This window comes from Pseudochaenichthys georgianus, chromosome 20 (genome assembly GCF_902827115.2).
Source record: "Pseudochaenichthys georgianus chromosome 20, fPseGeo1.2, whole genome shotgun sequence".
Taxonomy (NCBI): domain Eukaryota; kingdom Metazoa; phylum Chordata; class Actinopteri; order Perciformes; family Channichthyidae; genus Pseudochaenichthys; species Pseudochaenichthys georgianus.
In genome coordinates, this window is record NC_047522.1 from 19,045,285 (window position 1) to 19,063,944 (window position 18,660).

The 18,660-nt window shown below is 40.1% G+C and overlaps 1 protein-coding gene across 3 annotated transcripts in view; it reads right to left on the reverse strand.

Annotated features, from left to right (window-relative positions):
* Positions 1 to 1,098, reverse strand: part of LOC117466064 (cadherin-18) — an 81,861-nt gene extending 80,763 nt beyond the window's left edge. For 2 of the 3 annotated variants that reach the window (XM_034109190.1, XM_034109187.1), the window contains exon 1: positions 909 to 1,098. The gene's annotated coding sequence lies outside the window, so the exon portion shown is untranslated. Of the gene's footprint in view, positions 1 to 652; positions 733 to 908 lie in introns of those variants that run through there. The other variant, XM_034109188.1, reaches the window with a different exon arrangement.
* Positions 1,099 to 18,660: the final 17,562 nt, after the last annotated feature.

The window sequence follows — 18,660 nt, forward strand, 5'->3', positions numbered from 1 at the left end:
TACATGTAAATAACATACATGTATTCAGGTCTGCAAGAGCCAATGATTCATATAGAGTCATTCTAAACTATTCAGAAACATACCACACAGCTTCTGATGTAGCCCAACAACATGCCAGTGAATCACACGACCCTTGCCGTCCTTCTTAAAATGTGCAAACACACCAGGGAGGTGATCACCTTGCAATACTAATGATTGGCAGCCATAACGTTTGTTCCTAATGCTCACCAGAAGCCCATGAATGCAACATTAACAGGGACAGCTGAGCATCTGTCACTTGGCTTTCTGAACACACGCCTGTCAAAGCATTCAGTCTTTCAACTCAAAACGCGTCTTTGTGTTTTCCTCCCTCTACAGAGAGTGGATATTGGAGAAAAAAGCTCGACTTATTCAGAGGCTGCAGTCAGAGTGGACTCTGTTTCCTGCAGTGCGCGTAAATTCGGTCTGCCTACCCTGGTGCGGCACACGCATCAGAAGGATCGGGTAGCCTCCAACTCCCACTCTGGTACAGCAGTATGTCTATCATTCATAACTCCATCGTGTGTGCAAAAACACCTTAGGATAATCAAACTGAGACACACAAGAGCCAAATACACTCATTATAGCCCCAGAATGAGTGAGAGAAAGTGCACACGCTTTTGCTGCTCCTTACCTTGCCTGCTTTTTTTCTCCTCACACCATTATTTCCCGGGATGCCCATTGCAAACGCAGTCAAACTCACCGCTTACGAGCGCGCGCACATGCCCTCCCGCACAAGTCTCCTATTCATATGCCAACAACACAGTAGCATAGGAGGGGGCACACGCCTGCGCAACACTGACAGTTACGCGCACAGGTGCACATTCAAAAACTTACACTCTAATACGGATAACAGCTCCAAGCAAAACAACTTAATTCCTCTCTCTTACCTCTCCGCGTGAACTCCCCTGAACACACATGGCAGCATATTAAAGGAAAAGGCACGCGAGTTTGAGTTTGTTCCTCATTTATCTTTCGCTCCGTGTCTCAGGTGCAAAGTAAAGCTTCCTTCCTCTCCCGGGCAGAGCTTCACTGCACCGCTTCCAGAGAGCCGATACTCTCCCTCTCTCCACAGTGTGTGTGGATATGTGTGTGCGTCCGAGCCGGTGCATGTGTGCGAATCTCTCCTCCGGAGCCTCCTCCAATCCTGCCCGGCTACTGCGGCGGCTCAAGCCGAGGAAGGCATCTGATTGGTTGGTTAACAGATCAATCCATGACTGTAGGCTCGGACCGGCCTCCGCGTGCCTCCCCCTGCCTCTCTGTATCTCTCTCTCCATTATCTCCTTCTCCTGCTCTGCTCCTGTCTTCCTCTGTTAACACGTGATTATATAAGATAGTGATCAGGAAGCGATACGTTATCCTTATCTCATTTTCTTACACACACACTCTCACACACGCATAGCGCTAGACACATACATTCCCTGGCTGTCCCAGTAGGATAGAGAACTTCAACAAGGAGGAAAACTCCTGCATATATGCTGGCACAAACTCTGTATTAGCGGCACACTACAGTATATGCTGCACTGATTCTCTCATTTAAAAACAGGAAATACATTTAAAAGTTTTCCACTCCATTAATGACAAGAATGTTAAACCAGGACGTTTCAGAACGTGTTTATGGGGATGGCCTTTATTCTTCCAAAGTTACATCCCATTCTTCTGTTTGATAAATATGGAAATCAGGGATTATATATTTTTTAAACAGACTAACAATAAAATATTTTAGAGAAACAAAGTGTTTTCAAGGTTATCTAGTTTATATTTCTCAGTAATGATTAGAGATACTTTCAAATTTTCTGAATCACCATAAACAAAGCACAGACACCAATTACTCCAGTGAGAAGAAGCGTAAGAAGAGTAAGGTCAACACTTACAAAATGTAATAACATATTCTAAAAATGCCAGTTTAATTTGATAATTTGCACTTATAAAGAATAATATACTATGTTGGGCTTTTGAGAGGCAATTTCATTAGCACATGATTCAAGCTTTTAAAAATGATTGTGTTGAGCACTAAAGGCTCTTTATCAAGTCAAACAAAAGAACTCGGATGTATAAAATAAGGATGCTAGTGGAGCACATGCATTGATCCCCCCTATCAATTGGATGTGAATGGATGTGGGACTACAATATCCATATCCTGCATAGTATGTATACAATATCTTCTGTTCACAAAGAAAAGGGTGCGTCTGCTGATGTTTTTCAGGTGCATATGATCAATGAAGAATGACATTTTGATTTGAATCATGTTTGGAAAAGGCTTTGCAGTGCTTACTCAAATTCAAAGTTCTATCTGCAACCATGTACATCTGTAAATAAATATACTTCTCAACTGTATTTACATCTGGTGTCACTGACGGCATTTCAATAAGGTTTGGAGTCTTGCTATAATCTGTCGGAGGACCTTGCAGCATGGACAAGCTATTCAACAATAAGTGCAAACCTTTTTCTTTTTTACAGCAAAGATGTTCTTTTCTTTGCAAACTAGAACATAACAATGTGACCTATGAACATGGTTCACTTCACAGTCTCCCAAACACCAGGCATACCTGCTTTGAACATGACATTTTGGTTTTGCCGTGCAGGAATATCCTATAACAAAACCAAAAATCAAAAAGTCAATGTTTGATATTGCTGGACTTTGGACTCTGTGGAGCAGAGGGTAAGGGTAATGAATGTACTGTGCTGTGTAGCTACTCCCACATGTTGCCAGGATATCCCCCAACATGTGGTATACTTTGAGCTTTTCCCTACACCTTCCTCTAAAGGTGTTTTAAGCCCACAGTTTCCTCACTTTTTACATTAATGTCTGGTCTCAGCTCTGTCAAATCCACGGAGAGGCAAAATGTATCTGGATTTGGCTTTTAGCGCATTTTATAACTGTTAGGACCACATAAGGGCTATCCAAGTGCTCACACTGTGAATTAGCTGCAAATAAATTATACACTGATTGACAGATGTCTCTTTCCTAATGTTAGTAAAAAGTATTTTTGTACAAATCTGACTGACATGGACATGAAGTATACCATCGTTTGGCTGGTTAAAACTGTTAGCACTGTTGTTGTAATTAGCACTGTTTTCACAGTTAACTCTCAAATTCTAACACCATTTTCACCGTCAGTAAATCTGCTGCTTCATGCTTTCTTCTCTGCAAGGCAACACTTAAATTCAAAATACAATCATCTGCTGCAACCAGCACTTTGTTTGCTGCTGTTCCAGTTTCAAAGCCCAATTACACTGTTTAGAAGTCTTTTTTTTCTCTGCAGGACGCTCTCATCCTTTGACTTCCACTCTTTCTGTCTCTCGCCATATCTTTCTGTCAATCATTTAGTCGTTCTGTCAGTCAGTCCTTCTCTTTCTACCTCCATCTCCTCCTCTCTTAGGACACACACACACACATACACACACACACACACACACACACACACACACACACACACACACACACACACACACACACACACACACACACACACACACACACACACACACACACACACACACACACACACACACACACACACACACACACACACACACACACACACACACACACACACACACACACACACTAATTGAGCTCAGGTACCCTTGGGCCTGCTGTTGAGTCTGCCCATGAATTCGCAGTGCTTTCTCTCTCTGAATCCAAAGGGAAACTTAATGAATAATGAACAGGGCACTGAGAGGGGTGGGTGGGGGTGAAGGATGAGGAGATGGACAACATGAGAAAATGAGTGAGAGAGAGAGAGAGAGGGGGGGGTTGGCCCTTCAGGACCAGGACACAATGGAGAGATGGAGGGAGGGTGACTTGTTAGTGCTCACCCATCAATTAGGCAGCAGAGGAGACATGAAGAGAATGGAGGGTGATGCGTCATGGAAGAGGGGGGGGGGGTGAAGGTCTATAAACTAAAGAGTGTGCTTACTAAGGAGACAGATTAGGCATCAGAGCAGGGGACGCGGGATGAGAAGTAGAGGGAAGTGAACATGGAGAGGCAGGGGTCTCGAAGACGTCAGAGCACACTGCCTCCAGCTCCATCTATCATCCAGGCCGAGTTCCTCCTGCCAACACATCTGTGTGTCTACTCCACATCCAGAGCTGGCACACGGCTTCAAACACGCGCTACAGTGGATGTGCTCAGCGTATTACAAAATAAGTAATGAGTCTCCTTGAAACTGCAGATGAGTATACTCATTTTTAGAAACACACTTCTTGATATTTTTGTTTGCAATAGAGCCAAACGTCAGATGCTCACTGTATCTTCATAGATATCTTGTGTAAAGTTATGTTCTGTAACTTCTGGAGGTGTTTTAATTGTTGGCTAACTTGAACCAGGCTTTTTGAATGAATTGCAGTGCAATACTTTCACAGCGGGGATCTGGGGCTGCAAGTAAAGAAACCTATTGAGGCCTTTGTATGTTAACATTACAAGTATGATTGCCTATGTCACTAAAAAGGTAATTTATGAAAGGTTTAAAGTTATTTTTGCACAACTTTTGAGTCACCATTGGAGGCAGCTTTCCCCTTATGATGGCGGCCCTACATATTAGCCTGCTTGGCTGCCGAAAAGTATTTTTAAGTGTTTTAATGGCATAAAATTACCCTAAAGTAGCTATGTGTCACCCATTATAAGAGCTGTTTGAATTCTCTATATCACAGGAAAGGAGCTTCAATGTTTCCCTTTGTATCTCCTTTAGCATCCTTTTCCTATGTCCTGAAGAATTAAGGAATTAAAGGTCACCTATTATGCAAAATCCAAGAGACTCTGAAAGTTTCAGGAAAAAAGATGTTCTCACTTTTTGTCCCGATCCATTTCTATATAAAACCTGTCGGAAAATGAGCTGATCAGATTTTGGCCACTTTATGATGTCATAACGATTTTTTGGCTTGTGTAACCATTAGCCAATCAGCAACCAGGGTAACACCCGTCCACCTTATCACCTGAATCTCCTCCTAGAGCACCATTGTGTTCTTTTTAACCAAATATGAGGGGCTCTTTATTTTCATCTAAAGTAACAGACAGAGAATCAGCACTTTTGAAACAGGGCTGAAACAGAGGGGATTATGGGTAATGCTGCAATGCATGATCTGTTTGGTATTTCGAGCAAAACTCTTCAGAGACATGTTTTATATATATCTGAAACCTATAATATATTGATGAAAAATAGTGTAATAGGGGACCTTTAAGGAAATACCGCAACCCTGGTGTGTCGCTCCATATGTTTTTTGTAGGTACGAACAGTGCATGAGAACAGCCTAGACTATTGAGTAGTCGATGGGAATTTATCATGTTCTGTTCGAAGTGTGTGGCACACCTCAGGGCAACAATCAATATTTCAAATCATGACCTTTTCTAAAACCTTTCTCAAGCATTGCATGAGCCAGATGATATTTCACTTCCACATCATTGTGTCAGAGTTTAATCAACACATCATTGTTCATTCTTTCCGTGATACGTTTTCAAACCACTTCATTTTGCGAATGCATCAGAAAATAATTTGAATTCTTGATTGGATGAGCATGGCTGGGGTGTGTCACTCTAACTGATAAAGCAGAGAAGAAGTCCCAATCAGTATTCCACTAGCCACTGAGAGAACGTTTTGATTGGTTTGTATATTTGAACATTTCTCATCTGTGGTTATCAGCATGCGAGGCATAGACCTGTCTAGACTCTCATCAATGTATTATGCCACATCCGATTCTTTTGAATACTGTCGGACTCTGGGCATCATCCAGAAAACAATTCATTAGTCAGACTATGAAGATATACTGCATGTGTTACAGCAGAAACATCCAATGTAGGTAGAAGACTTCATATGGGCGACTGTGGCTGCGAGGGAGTGCGGTCGTCTTTCCACCAGAAAGTTGTGGGTTCGATCCCAGCCCATGCAGTCAACATGTCGATGTATCCTTGGGCAAGATACTTAACCCTGAGTTGCTCCCGATGGCATGGCCAACGGTGTGTGAATGTGTATGTGTGTTAGTTCCTAGAGTAAGATACACTGCTCTGTATGAATGGGTGAACAACATGTAGTATGTAAAGCGCTTTGAGGGGTCTTAAAGACTGGATAAAGCGCTATATAAGTACCAATACCTGTCATCCTCTCACACTCAACTTCCTGTCAATTATCTGACACTATCACGTTACACGCATTCTCACACATGTACTTGCAGGAAGAGCATTTCAGTCTGGGTTTGACAAACCATTAACCCCTAGTGACACTGGTGCACAGATCTCACTGATGGTTTATTAGTGAGGGCCTGGAGAGCCTTTTTGCACATATAGTTTATGAGTCTGTGAACACAAATGCCTTTTTCCTTACAACAAGCAGCACCGTGCCTACTGTACTGTATACGGGTTACTCAAGTATCAATCCAAAGGGCCATTTCTCTGCATGATGTCTATTTCCTCGACGTGTTTCAGTCTGACAGGTCAGTGAATCATTTTGCCAGGGGGGCAAATTGCAGCGGAACCTTTAACGACACACTGGGATTACATTGTGTTCTCTGTTCAAGTTAGCAAACTTCAGAGGACCTTCTTTGCGATTTTGAATTGTTATGAAATGGCTGGTTCTGTGGACCCTCCATATATAAGAGATATTTGGTCAATTAATCACAGCTAAGCAGAACTGAGGGATTATGCACTTGAGTGAATCTCATTTCAAGCTGCTGGTTCGGGTGGGTGTGTGCAGGGGAAGTGCCGTGGACACAGACAAATGGGTGAGGCAGCGGGCTCTGCCGGAGCTGGGAGACACACATCAGCAGTAGGACTGGGAATTTGTTTACCTCCCGCAGCACTTCTAATTTATGTGTGGTTGATGCACATCAAGGTTACACCGCATCCCACCATTAAAAATCTATATACTACTCCTCCCTCAGTGGAGGCTACAGCGAGCGCTGTTACCCTTGAGCACTTCCTCCGCCAAAACAAACTGCTGCTCAGGAATCAAACAAATAGCTGTTTTTGGTTCGCGCTTTTGAAAATGCAGACACACGGGCGGGGAGTCGTGCACATTGCTTTATTTCAATTAGATATGACATCTGAGTATTTCTACATCTAACACTGTAGGCAGAATACTTTTTCTTATACATACAAATATAAAGAATTATTCTAACCTAATGCATGAATATATCGAACACAAGGTTTTTTATATTCCCAACCCACATTTTATGCTCATTAATTATGAATTTCCAACATCTCATTTACTATACAGACCCCAGCATTGCCTGGTTGGAAGGAGGGGAGAATGTCAAAAGTTAATCTGTTTTACACAAGGGGAAGTTTACAGCATCTTGTATTCACTATGGAAAGAGTGTTAGAGTAAATGCCATTATATCTGATACAAAATAACACAATATCAATGGAAATATACCCACTGACCACAAATAAATCAATGCTATGAGTCATTGACTTTCAAATCCACATTTCTTTGCACTCATGCCCAAAGAGGCATCATGGTTTTGAGTGAAGACAGAATACAGGAAATGGTGTGAGTGAGGGAGACGCTGTGGAGAGTTAAAACTCTTAATGGGCCGAGTGACAGAACAATGAACGTCTGATAAGGAAAACAAGAGGTGCCATTAAAGAAGTGGGTCAAAGTATTTAATTTCTTATCAAAGTACGGCAAACTTTCCAATAAACTGCTGATTGGTTTTAAGAAGGGCTGCAGCTAATTCTCATTGTTGATGAAACTCTTTTTTTTAATAAATCAATCCTTTTCACAAAATAATTGTTAACACAATGCAATCTTGTCTCAAACTAGTCATAGCAATGTCAAACAACAATGTAATGTTTAGAAAATGAAACACCATCCGGGGTTTCATTCGTATGCACTAGTCTACAAAGATAAACATTGCAAGTGTTAGGAATCGTGGAAAAAGTTAGGACCCAAATGCAGACTACAAAAAGTCTGGTTATAAACAAAAGTGAGCTTTAATTAAAAGCTGATAAAACACAAAAATATTGCATGAAAAACACAGGTGGCACAAACACACAACTGACCATGACCACCAAGGAGGGAGACAGGAGAGACTAACGAGAAGCGTGAGGGAGGACAAACAAACAATGAACCGACAGGGGAACACAGGAAGAGGCAAGACTAAATACAGGGAGGGGTAATCACGAGACAAGAAACAGCCGGGCGGGGGAGGCAGACACACAAAGGCAACAGGTGCACACAAAGACAATCAGACACACCAGGGAAACTAACGACGGGATAACAAGACACAGGTGGGAACAGAACAGCAAAATAACACCCACTACAAGACAGACTAAACAAAAAATGTGACATGACATTAGGATTGTGACAGCAAGTACATTTCATCTATGCAGCAATTCTATTTTGTTCACAAAAACATATATCCGTTTTTAAGAGTGCGCTTAAGACCTTCCTTTTTGATAAAGCTTATAGTTAGGGCTGATTAGATTCAGCCCCTAGTTTTGCTGATATAGGCTTAGTTTGTCGGGGGACATCTTACTTCTTCCTTCTCTCTGTCTGTACCCGTGTACTCTCATGTTCCGATTAACCCAGCTTCCCCAAATGTCTTTCTTTTTGGTGTCTATATACGCTGGGATCCGGAGTCATGGATGATCCTGCGGTCCTGTGTCCTGGATCGCGAGCGCTGGATCTTGAGTCGTGGCTGTGGTCCTGGATCATCGGTCCTGGATGGATATCCTCGTGGATTCATCTTCCCATTATACACACATGCATTTCCAAACATTTGGACTACCTATGTTGCAAATGTATTATCTTTTCAATTTACACACCTCTCACACATCTATTGCACGTCTGTCCGTCCTGGGAGAGGGATCCCTCCTCTGTTGCTGAGGTTTCTCCCATTTTTCCCTTTAAACTGGGTTTTCTTCGGAAGTTTTTCCTTGTACGATGTGAGGGTCTAAGGACAGAGGGTGTCGTATTGTCATACTGATATTCTGTACACACTGTGAAGACCACTGAGACAAATGTAACATTTGTGCTATTGGGCTATATAAATAAACTGATTGATTGATTGATTGATTGAAAGCATTTATGCTGACATAAACATCATTTTTAGGACACAATAATGAAAACACGGCAAACTGTTTAAGTTGACACCTTCAAGTAGAAGGTTCTTCACAAAGCACTGAGACTGAGAAATCAGCACATCGGCACATTGGAGAAGTGGCAGATATAACACCTTCCATCATGCCAACAGCTTGAATGAATATCCATGCGTGGTCTTCACACAAGGAGATATTGCACATAAAAGTATTCATATTTTGTATTAATATGTGTACATTTCAAAGAGAGTCTGTTACAGTGTTGTATCTGCACAGTCTTGGAATGTCTTGGATTATAAATAATGCTATCCCCTGAAATGTCAGTTGTGCTCATTGTTGTGTATCGCCCACCCTCTTCAAATAATGACTTCTACACCACATTGAAAAATCTTCTTAAAGCATGTGATTTCAAAACAGAAGTAATACTGCTTGGTGACCAGAATTGTAAGTAGGAAAGCCCTTCAGAAAATTTCAGATAGTTTAGACTTAACACAAATGTCAGAAGGACCAACCAGAATAACCTCATCCTCACAGACACAAATAGACTTAATATTAAGCAATAAAGTGTGTGGATAAAACCTTTCATTTCATCACTGGACTATCTGACCACAACTTAATATTAAAACTCACAAAGAAACGGTTCCACCACTCTTACAAACCTAAGAATACCGAAAAATGTGTTTGCAAACTTTGAGCAAGCTGTGCAACAGACTGACTGGGAAACTATGCTAACTGGGAGCAGTGTAGAAACAGACAGCCAAATGTTTGCGACCAAGCTACATGATTTAGTGGAGATGTTTTCCAGAGAAATGAAAAGTGGAAAAAAAACAAACAATGCACTTCCTTGGTTCAATACGGACATATTGAACTTGATGAAGGAAAGAGACTTTGCACTGAAAAGAGCACTGAAGACTAAATTAAATACTGACAGGCATACATGTAGGTTTACTTCACTACGTAACAAAGTAACTAAAACAATCAGAAAGGCCAAAGCCAACTTCTTCATAACAATAATTAATGAGGTAAAAGGTAACACTAAAATAATTTGGGAACAGATTAAAACCTTACTGGGAATCAAGCACAGGCCAAAAAAAGCAGCTACTGTAGAACTAAAAGAGAATGGTAACCTACTGTAGTGCAAGACCCAGAACAACTTGCCATAGCTTTTAATAAATATGTTATCAACTCTGTAGATGAGATTGCACATATATAACATCAAAGTCGACGAAAGTAAGATGTCTTTTAGCATTCAACCCATATCGGAATTAAAAACCAAAGCAATTATCAATTATCTTAAAACTTCAACAACTAAGGACACGTACGCTATGGATTCTGCAATGCTTAAATCACTGCAAGATTACATAGTCTGCCCTCTTACCCAAATCATCTATTCCTCTGTATTACATGGGACATTCCCAAGTGCATGGAAGACTGCAATTGTAATTTTCAAGACAGGTGACCATCTGAACATCAACAACTACCGCCCAATTAGCATCTTACCTGTAGTATCCAAGGTGGCAGAGAAGTGGGTGTCAGAACAGTCAATTTCAACTTCGTCCCATGCAGTTTGGGAAACAGCCAACTGTTTATACATGAATGCCATGATCATGTCTCATCATACTGTCTCACAAGCTGGGGCAAACTAACAGCTCCACACTGAAGCCACTAGCAACCCTGTACAAGCAAACCCTCAAAGTACTGGACCAGAAACCCCAACAGCTCCCATCACTGTACCATCCTCAACAAGCAGAACATCCTGAGTTGGGAAGATGTAATAAAGTATAGGAACATCGTTCTGTTGTACAACGTAGCAACACCAGACTGACCACTAGAAGCTCCACACGTGGCGACCAATCAGTCCCATTCAGGAAGAGTACTTTTGGTCAGTCATCATTCTCGGTCACAGCAATACACAACTGGAACTCACTACCCACTCAAATCAAAGAATTACATACACATACCACCTTCACAGCTCACTTAAAACCATGGTTCACTGAGAACTACACCTGCACACTAGTCTGTGTTGAATATGGCGTGTGTGTTACATGTTGTGATCATGGATGTTGCCCCTCGTTTCTGTTATGTGACATGTACTGAGTAACGTGTGTTGTTTATTGTTCTCTTTTATCCTTTCGCCTGTATCTACTTGTCTTTCATCCTTTTTATTTTATATTTTTTTTATAACTAATGCGGTTGATATATTGTGATTCTAAGGGTGTCTCTTAGCATCTGGCCGGGGACAACAGCTGGAAATTAGCCATGTCGGCTAAAGCTGCTCCATTTACTGTTTTTTGTGACAGTTCATCGATGGGGACGTCCACACACTATAAATAAATAAACTATACTAAAACAGTCGTGACTTGAAATGTATTAAACGTGCATAAAAAAAGAGGCTGTTGATGGTTTACAATAACCTTGAAAACGTTATCATGTACTAGAAATAAGTTGTCATTCCCATTCCACCTGAAGGCTTAACTGAGAGGTCAAAGGTCTCTCTGTAGGACACAATGACGACCTTGATGAGTGTCTTTGAGAAAAGCAGATAGACCTAAAATTCTCTCTTTATTCCCTGTTTACCTCCAGAGCTAGCTTTTATAAGGCTCTAAATAGTGGATGCTTTTGAAAATATCTTCTAGGAGCTGCATAAATAATGAGTGAGAAAGGAGACTTTCTTTTATATCGAAGAACTGAATCTATTTCAAATGAAATGTTTTTATAGTGCCCAATTTCACGAAATGCATTTGTCTCAGCGGGGGACCAACACCCACTACTCTTGAATAGATCGACAAACATGAATGACAGCCCTAAACACAAGCTTCTGCCTAATCAAAAGTCTTAAGCCTACGAGATGTCTGCCTCCTAAAAAAATGTCTACTTGGCTCAAAGTACGTGTGTTTTGGTCCGGAGCAGATTTGAATAGTGTAGACATGGCCCCTTAAGAATATATACGTAGTCTTAACACTACAGCATACAAAAATACTTCAGACAGACCTCCAGATTTATAAACCTGTTTTTGTGCGTTGGCTTTCACCGAATGAAAGCCACTGTTTTCTAATGGTGTGGAAGTTTATTACCGACTCGCAGGACTTCAACCTGAACATCAAACCGGTCTCGGATCAAGTGGTATGCAGACTGCAGCCAGAACTTATCTCCCAACAGCAGTGGCCAAACTCACAAATGCTCCGGAGGCTGAATGGAAGCTAATCCCTGCAGCCAGGTCCCAAAATCTGTTTGGAAAGACTTTCCAAAAGAGTGTACTGAGTGGCATGTGAATATATCATTTTGGAAAAGCAGGTCGACATTCACACGGGGTTTGACTTCCTAATTTGTCTGGGTGGCCATAAAACTCTGATGATACGTGTGTGCTTATCCCTTTATCCAAAAAGTATAAAAATACTGTTTGGCTTCACGTTGAACATACATACAGCCATAACATATTACAAAATAAGGTGATGATAAAAGAACAAATCCAAACTTTAACTTCATTTTAAAGTATGTTTTGCTGATAAAAAAACATCCACTTCCATTTAAGTAAGAAAAATAACTTTCACTAAAATGTAATTATATTCTGGTACTGCAGCTACTTGATGTAAATACAACTCCCATCACAGTTCTTTGTTAAATAATTTGAATAATTGTAGAACATGTCGTCATTGTACTTATTCCAAGTCAAATCAAAGGTCACATTGCTACTTCTGTAACACTGTATCCCAAATTCTTACCCATTGATACGATGAAAAAAAAAGTCCCTGTTCCAGTTATAGTTTCTGTCTGACAAGACTGAAATGTAGCTGAGGATGAATTATTTAACATTTCACGAAGGTGTAGCTAATGGTGTATACACCATTAGCTATGCGATGTTGTGCGAAGCATGCTGTGTGATAATGCAGGCGGACGGCTTGCTTTCTTTTCTCGTGTTTACATGAGAGTGAGTGAGGTTACATTTGCACTCAGATGAGGAAATTATAACGTCACAAAGTATACATGTTTTGCAGGTTAATGTTGGAGACTCTGCTCCACTGTGTGCTGGTGCCTCTGGCAGCGCCTCTGGAACTCTGTCCTCTCATGCATGGAGATCTCATTTATATAGAGTCGCAGCAACCAATCAGGACTGCTCAAAGACTTCTGTCCCGCTGAGACAGCAACTGAAAAAGTGCCACTTTAGAAAATTGGATTAAAAAATATATAAATCAAATTCTGGAAAGTTTCAGACAGATTGTATTTTTTTTCCTTATTTTAAAATAAACTTTGGTTAGTTTTAATTGTCCTCCGACTAACTTTCCCTGTGTATTTATTTTCTGCTTTTTGTTGTATTAATGGCCCTGTCGGTTGTTGTTGTCATGTTTCTGTTATTCTATGGAACTGTTCAAGTTGTAAAAAAGCATGTAGTCAGCTAACCAACTGTACTTTGCATTACCACATATTGAATACTATTGACATTGCAATGCAAAATTATGATCTATACAATATTTGATTACTCGCTCCTTTCTAATAAGTATGAAAAGAAAGCAGTGATCCAAAAATGGCTGATGTGTACAAAACAACAGCCTCATAAACGGCCACAAATGTAATCCACTTATCAACAAACTGGAGTGAGGTGTTTCTGACTGCAGGGCAGGAGACTGTTTGACGATAAAAAGGTTAGATAAGTAAGAACAAAGACCTTGCTCTGCTGCAACACGGTAAAAAGCACGACTCTGGATTTCTATTGGTACGGCCCCTCCGCGTGAACGCGCAAACGGAGGGGTAGCCATGGGCCTCATTACATCCAAAGTAATGAGTGTGCATGGTCATGTAAAGGGCCCTAACACAGAGTTACAATGTGACAACCACAGAATGAGACTATTTCACACAATATAAAACCCCGTCGTGCCAACAGTGCTCTCTCACCATGAGCCATATGTCACTTCATTGCCTGTTAATGTTTCAGTTCACCCTTTCTAAAGCCCCAGTGATGAGCGCATACAAATACATTTGCTAATTTCAGGAAATATAATACATACATCAGATTACTCATTCTTTTCATATATACGTACGATTAGATTGATACATCAACAACATATTTTTAACATCATCCAATTGAAGGCATGGACATATACAGCCTCTTGTATAGAGTATACTGTATTAGAATTGTGAATAAAAGATGTTTCAATATGAGGATCAGTGCAGTAGAAATAACTGCTTTGTGCTCACACAAAGTGAAGGCACTTTACCAGGATGAAAAGAGCTTATTGTGGCTAATGTTTTTTCAGGTGAGAAACCTTCCAACAACAAACAGAACTTCCTAAAGCTACCGGAGGACTGATTTGAGGAATGATGGTATCAGACAAAGTTACTGTTTGCAGAGAGAAAGTGACTATCCTGAGAAGTCACTGCCGGAGCAAACAGCACAAAAACCCATTATCCACTCCACACTACTTTAGCCTTTGTTTGGGGCAAGTAAGAAAGTGTTTTTGGTATTTTACATCATTGATAAAAGCTCCAAAACAAAATGCCTCTCAATTTAAATACTATTAATAAAAGTATGTTTGTTATTGTCACTTCGTGGCTGCTGGTGACTGCCTTTGAATCATTGATGTGATCAATACTGGGTCTGAGCGCTGCAGCTGAAGATGAAATCTGAGTCGGAACTTTAATATCAGGGCAGGAGGAACGACCACAAGGCATTGAATCATCCATAATAATAGCTGCATGAGAGACTGCCTGGCGGATGATGGTCAACATGTGATGCATTAGGAAGGACGCTTCAGAAGAAGTTAGCGCTGGAAACATGGATGCATTTCATCTTATGGGTCAATAACCTTGTAATGCATCCAATGACACTGTAGGTTTCTATGACTTAGCAACACCACAAAATGCACATGTCATACAGTAGCACACATGTCAAATCACTGGGTTAATGCTAGCCAATGATCATGGTAGAAAATAGCATTTCTTACCAAAGCAGCAGAAAAAGATGAAATCAAATATTAGAAACAAGAGGTGAAGATGACAGATTTACTGAATGACTACATTCTTACAGAGTTCTGCTAAGGTTGCATGAGAACTACAAAGATGGAGTCACAACAAAGAGAAATAGATCTTCGATAAATGATGGTTGTGGGGAAATGTCTATAAGAAACTTCTGTGTCTGTCTGAACCACCAAATGGTTCCAAATAATACTTTCATATTGTTGTCAATAAACAATTTTGCCACATTTTGGTTTAAGGAATGTTTGCAACACAATGGAATATAGGTAAAACACGGAGACGTGTATATACTTTACTTTTTTCATGTGTGCTGGATTATCACATACAGTAATACAAATGATATATCAAGGTTCAAGGCTTTTATTGGTATTGCGTACATAGCTACAGTGTATTTTGACGATGACAATCTGAGGTCACAGCTCCTCCAACAGTGCAACACAATAAAACAGAAAAAATAGTGCAAGTAAATACAAAAAGAAAAATAGTGGAATAGTCCAATAAGAGTCTATATGCAAGTGATTGAATATGATATATTAGATAAATAGTTTATAAATTGCAGCCAGATTAATGTTGTAGATGTTGTTTCAAAAGTTCAGGTATATATTATATATATAATTATATATATATATATATGTAAATATGATATATTAAGTAAGTAAGACAAATAATGCATCTGTAAAGATCCTTCCATTGTTTGTTACACCATTATACCCAAACCAACAACCAAAACTACAACAGAAATGGAACCCAAACATAACCTCTTTTGACTGTAGTTGTTAAAATGGTGAGGTCACTAAAAAAAACAACTTATATAGTATACTATTTAACATATACTATATCATATTTAAGTCTTTAGAGTGGTCAGTTATGATTTGAATATGCTTGTTGAAGTGCCTATATATCTACACTAGATAGGAGAGTAGATATAGATAAAGATATCATGTTGATTTAAGTGGCAAAGGCTGCAACATCAGGTTCAAATTCATCCAGAGATCATTGTTGCACGTCATCTTCTTTCTATTTTAATCTGTCCTCAGGCAAAGACCTCCACAGAATTATATACAACAAATAATCGATATTTGGTTTGTATGTGTCAATTCAAAGTTCACCAACATTGTATTACAGAAGATAAGGGTTTCAAATGTCGTCCATATCTCTCAGACTTTCAGTTGGGAGGAAGAAAGCTCTTCGGGGACCTCTGTGAGGAAAAGGTTCAGTGATATTTATGGATGGATTTATGGATGGTGGAAAGTCATGGGTCAAAAGGTTTCACTCTCTGGCAGACAGCGTTCGCCACAGGCTCTGTCTGCACATCAGCTTTACTAGGCTATACTATTTTTAAACCCTTAACCCTATTTGATAGATATATAAGCTGGGGGAATTAGATGTTGTATTGCAGCTAACTTTAAAGAACATTTTCTCTGCTCATGAAGCAAGGTTAAGCTCAAGAAAGTGACCCTATTTTGGGCGAGGGTTGACAGATATCCAACACTCACTAAACATCTCTAACTGAGGTGGAAGGGCGTTTAATTTGTTAACAAGATATGATCTAGTGTGTTAAGTCTAAAATGACAAAATGAAGATAATATATAGTGACAGTGACAGTGGCTTTTCTTTTTAAATCATCTCGTGACATTCTCACTGAAGAGACTTGCAATTATTTGCCCTAGACTTCTGCTTTCAGACCTAGTTAATTATGAAGTTATTACCCTATCCGATAATAATCCAATACAGAGACAATCATGTAATATAATACATTATTTTATATATATTAAATATTTATATATGTATTTGTATATAGTCTTATATTACAACCGGCCCTTTGAGTGCAATAACGCTGATGTGGCCCGTGGTGAAATTGAGTTTGACACCCCTGCCCTACGGGGATCAATAAAGGTTCATCTTATCTTATCTTACTTTCTTAGAATTGCAGGGATACATGAGGATTGTACCATTAAAGGGACTAATTAGAATAATGTCCTTTCACCACTGAATACCCAGTCAGCCGCTGCCCAAACAGAGACCATCCCTTAAGGCAAGAGGATCATTTTCAATATCTTCTACCCCCTCTTAGACGGGTAAACGCATAGACATCACTGGTACCGTTTTGGTAGTGAGCTTCTCTCATTATGCTGAGTCAGGAGCGTTTGATAGAACTCAAAGTGACAAGCGTGCTTCCTCCAGCAGCACCCCCTAAATGTCTGAAAGAGCCGGGGCGAGCTGAGAGGAGCCTGAAGCGTGCTGTTCGGTGGAAATCCACACTGTCAGATGTCATTCTCGTGAAGAGGAGGCAGACATCTGCGTATTTGGAATTGTCTCGGACGACAGGATCAGAGGGTCGCAGACAGGAAACAGTGACAGGAAGGGATCATTCAAAATCTCACAGGAAACACTGAATCCTTTTAGCACACTGGACTTTAAGTGTATCAAATAAAACACCAGAATGTTCCTGTTTCTGATGAGAAACATTGCTATTAGGGTTGCTGTCTGACCCATGGCTGCTGTAAGTCGTACATCAAATAAATACAAGTTCTACCCATGTATAGTCTAATTAATATGTATGAGCGTTCCTGCTTTCACATTTGTTGAATAACACACTTAACTAATTTGATTATTTCCGCCAACAGGGCAGCACAGCCTTTATGACATTTCCCTTTTAATCTACTCTAACTCATTTCGAGCCCACGTTGTGCAAGTTCCAACTTTTTCAAATGAACCACATCATATTATGAACAGAGATAGCCGGTGCCTTTGTCTTTGCCGGCACACTCTCGCACACCTGACCCTGAACAGCAATAATCTGCAAGTAATGGGGACAGGTGTTTCTATTCAAACACCACATATATTTTATCCCAGTTTGGGTCCCCGAGGCATTGTCAAGTTCTGACTTCAATTTCAAACAACAGTTTTGAATAAAGCTTCTGGTGACAAAGCCAGCAACAACGAAAAAACGAGAAATATAAATTACTTGCTCGTTAGCCCAGAGTAGATTAAAAAAACTAAAATGGTGAGGAGGTAGAGTTGCTGCAAAGGATATTTTTAAATTCAAAATCAGGTTATTAAAATATGAAAAGCAGAAAATGCAAACGGATCATAAAATGATAACAATTTAAAAATAACGAGCTCTGAATGGAGGCGTGTGGTGCAGTGGGTTGTGCAGTGGGTTGTGCGTTGGTGTTCGGATCAGGGAGTCACAGGTTCAAACCCCACTGCAGTCAGCCTGTCGTTGTGTCCCTGAGACACTTCACCCCAAATGGCTCCTGTGGGGATTGCCCACAGTATTGAGTGACATGTCATGTAATGTAATTTAGTGAAGCTACGCATGTACAAAGTCCAGGTGTTGGAAATAACTACAGAATACTTCTTCAATCCTCCATTTTTTTAACACAGCACTCTTCAATCAACACTGTGCACCTGCATCACGCCAAACGTGTAAATGACAACACACTTCTTTGTTAGATATGTTTTTTTCTGGCGTGTGAATTACATTTTCGTTATAAGTGTCAACACGCAAACAACACAGATTTTTAACAATTCTAGGAATATTGTAGAAATAGATATAAATACAACTAAAAACCATACTCAGTCAATCATTAAAAACTCATTTGCATTTTGAGCAAAAGTCTGGAGCAAA